The sequence below is a fragment of the Setaria italica genome, chromosome III, assembly GCF_000263155.2.
Source record: "Setaria italica strain Yugu1 chromosome III, Setaria_italica_v2.0, whole genome shotgun sequence".
In the NCBI taxonomy this organism is placed as follows: domain Eukaryota; kingdom Viridiplantae; phylum Streptophyta; class Magnoliopsida; order Poales; family Poaceae; genus Setaria; species Setaria italica.
The window spans coordinates 39093506-39096808 of record NC_028452.1 but is presented as its reverse complement, the minus strand read 5'-3'; the positions used below and the strand labels follow the sequence as shown (position 1 = coordinate 39096808).

Below are 3303 nucleotides of genomic sequence, written 5' to 3'. Positions count from 1 at the left end.
GTATGTTATCTTCTACTAATTCTTTTGCAAGCATCTAGAAGTCTTTTCTAATCTGAAATGTCTATTTTGTAGATTATCCCTGCACCAGTTCGAGTTGGAGAAGACCAACTCTGAAATAGAACGAGAAAAAGCAAATTTGATTAATGCTACTTCTATTAGTTTGGAACAATTAGAAAAGTCTAAAAACGAAACCCTTTATTTTGAAAAACAAAGGGCGATGAATCAGGTTCGACAACGGGTTTTCCAACAAGCCGTACAAGGAGCTCTAGGAACTCTGAATACCACCGTCTTGGGACCCAGTACCATCTCCTAGAGATACTTCTTGGAACCCGATAGCCTCCTATCTTTTGCAATGAGTACCATCTCAGTTAACATGGTTGGAAGGGCTTCTCCAAGGTTACGTTGAACATTCTTTTATCAAAAACTACACAAAAGAAGCCATCTCCAAAATCTGGTCTCTCAAGAAAATATGGAGGTTCTCCAAAAGGTTGATCTGGTTGAGAAGCCAAATAGCTTAGCGGGTATGCTCTCTTCCTTTCTTAATATTCTACTGACATGATGCTTCTAACTGCATTGATATAGTACTGAATGTGCACTATCCGTCAAGCTTCTAGAACTGAATCTATATATCTATACCTAATATTAAAGTGCGGTTGTTTCTTCCGATCGTCGTGGTTATTTTGCAAAAAAGTCTCTCAACTTTTTCATAATGAACCCGCAATCCTAGGAGTTAAACTGCCATAGTTCATTGATGATTTGCAAAAAAGTCCCTCAGCTTTTTTGTAATGAGGTTCCCCTGATGAGGTCCCTGCTCTTGCGCATCGTGGCGAGGCCCTTGTAGTCCTCGAGCACGGAGATGACGCTGGCGAGGTACCAGACGACGCTGATGTAGATGAGTCCCACGAGGCAGGCGATGAGGAGGAGGAACGCGAGCAGCCCCGCGAGCCCCGACCCGTTATCTGCGGTGACAAGGAGCTCGAGGAAGACGACGACTAACACCGCGTAGTACATGAAGTGGAGTGCAAAGGCCGCGAGGAATGTCGTCACGAGCCTCCTCCATACTCGGGGCACGACGGAGAGCACCCGCAGGAAGGTGAGCGCATCATGCTTGGCGGAGTAGACGGAGGCGGTGGTGGCAAGGAGGGAGAGGAGGAGGAGAAGGGTGAGGAGGTAGGCGGCCTTGAAGAGGAGGAGGGCGAGCCAGTCGGATGCGAGGCGGGAGAGGAGGTGGCGCTGGGCGTCGGTGCCCGAGGCAGAGGAGTCAAGGGTGGTGTCGTCGGTGTTGATGTGGGTGAAGAGGGCATGGGAGATGGCGATGTGGAGGAGGGAGAGGGTGGAGAGGGCGTGGGAGATGGTGATGTGGAGGAGGAAGAGGGTGGAGAGTGGGAGGACGAAGGTGGCGGCGACGCGGGCGAAGAGGGGCTGGTGCGGGCCGTGGAGGATCAATACGGAGGCGGCGTAGATGCGCGCCGCCCCCAGGAACTACAGCTCCTTCAGCTCGCACTCCATGGCCTCGATTTGGGGGGATTGGTTTGGTTGCTTGGGGTGGGTGGGGAAGGGAGGGAGGGATTAGGGAATTTCCTTCTAGATAGGGGGAGGGGGAGGGTGGAAGAGGAACGAGGATGGAAGGATCTGGAGGATGGAAGCAAGGTGGAGAGAGAAAGAGAAAAAAGCCACCTGAACTTGAAAAAAATCCCTCAACTTGTTCGTAATCAAGTTGCAGTCCTTGGAGTTAAACGGACATAGTTCTAAACGATTTGCAAAAAGGTCCCTTTCTTCCTCGCCTGCGCGTGTTTCTGCGGCCCGGGATGCGTCTGCCCCCTCCTGGATTCCCACGAATCAATTCGTCGTCATGCGCCGTCCGCCATCCGCCCGTTGCCTGCTAGCCTTGCCGTCCGCCGCCGCCGACACCTTCGCCATCCACTGGCCGCCGACCAAGCAATACACCCAAGAACAAAATAGAGGACAAAGGAATACCACTAACCAACAACAACGAAATTTGACATCAGCATCTAGACGTCAATCGTTCACGGCTACAGCACCACCACACAACTCCTCCTGGCTAGGTGGCAAGGCCGGATGCAGCAGATGACCATGAATCTATCCAGTGACAGGGAATCGTGCAGCAAACAATCCACAACACAACAAGGGAGAGCAAGTTAGCGGCGGTGGGGATGCAGCGCAGGAGGCCAGTGAGGAAGCAGCGACAGAGCGGGGAGACAACAGGGGTGCAGTGCAGGGGCCCGACAAGGAAGCATGCGATAACATAAAAAAAACCGACATTATAAAAGAAAACACGAGGGAACTGATTAGTTCTTGATCTCGCCTTATTAGTTCTTGATCTCGCCTGATTAGCATGAAGGAACTGCACGGTGGTTCTAGACCGGCTAGATCAAGAAAACAGGCACATTTCCTAGTATCTATACCTAATATTAAAGTGCGGTTGTTTCTTCCAACCGTTGTGGTTATTTTGCAAAAAAATCCCTCAACTTTTTCATAATCAACCCGTGGTCCTTGGAATATGCCTTGATGATTTTGCAAAAAGGTCCCTAAACTTTACTGCAATCATGGAGGTGGAGGCGCCCGCGCCGGCCAGCCTCAACACCGGGGTTCGGGCCACCCGCGCTAGGGTCGAGCTGCCTGCATCGGCCGGCCTCGCTTGGGCTACACCGTCTGTCGCCGCCATGGAGCTTGAGCCGGCCGGCCACCTGCGCCGCTGGTGGCCATGCTGACCACCTCCACCACCGGAGCCGCGGCCGAGGTGGTGGCGCCAGCCGCCTCTACCGCCGGGGCCGGGGTCGGGGCTGGGATGGCCGCCGCGCCTGCCGCCTCCACCACCGGCGTCAGGCCAAGAGGGGCGTGCCGACCGCTGGGGCTCCTCCGCGGGGGCGCGCCGGAGAGGTGAGAGAGAAGAGAGAGAGGAGATAGGGCCGGGGGAGAGAGGAGAGGTGGGAGAGAAGAGAGAGAGAGGAGAGGTGGGAGAGAAGAGAGAGAGAGAGGAGAGGTGGGAGAGAAGAGAGAGAGAGGGGGAGGAGATAAGGTTGGTTGATTGAGCACCTTGCCTCCTCCCCACGACCGCACCTCCCCCATCCTCCGTCTGCCGCCTCTGTGCATCGCCACGCCGAGCCGCCTCTAGCTGCCCAACGTCGAGCCGCCTCTGGCCGCCCAATGCCGAAGCGGACCCTGACCAGCACGGACCTTGCCCGGCCATCCCTCCACGCCAGCGTGATAGGACAACTCCGCTGTGTCGGCCGCGCCGCCACCTCCGCTGCGGATGATGGATCCATAGAGGAGCCAAATGCG

At 54.7% G+C, this 3303-nt stretch overlaps 1 pseudogene; it reads right to left on the bottom strand.

Annotated features, from left to right (window-relative positions):
* Positions 1 to 771: 771 nt before the first annotated feature.
* On the bottom strand, positions 772 to 1509 carry LOC101756878 (annotated as a pseudogene).
* Between the last annotated feature and the right edge of the window lie 1794 nt (positions 1510 to 3303).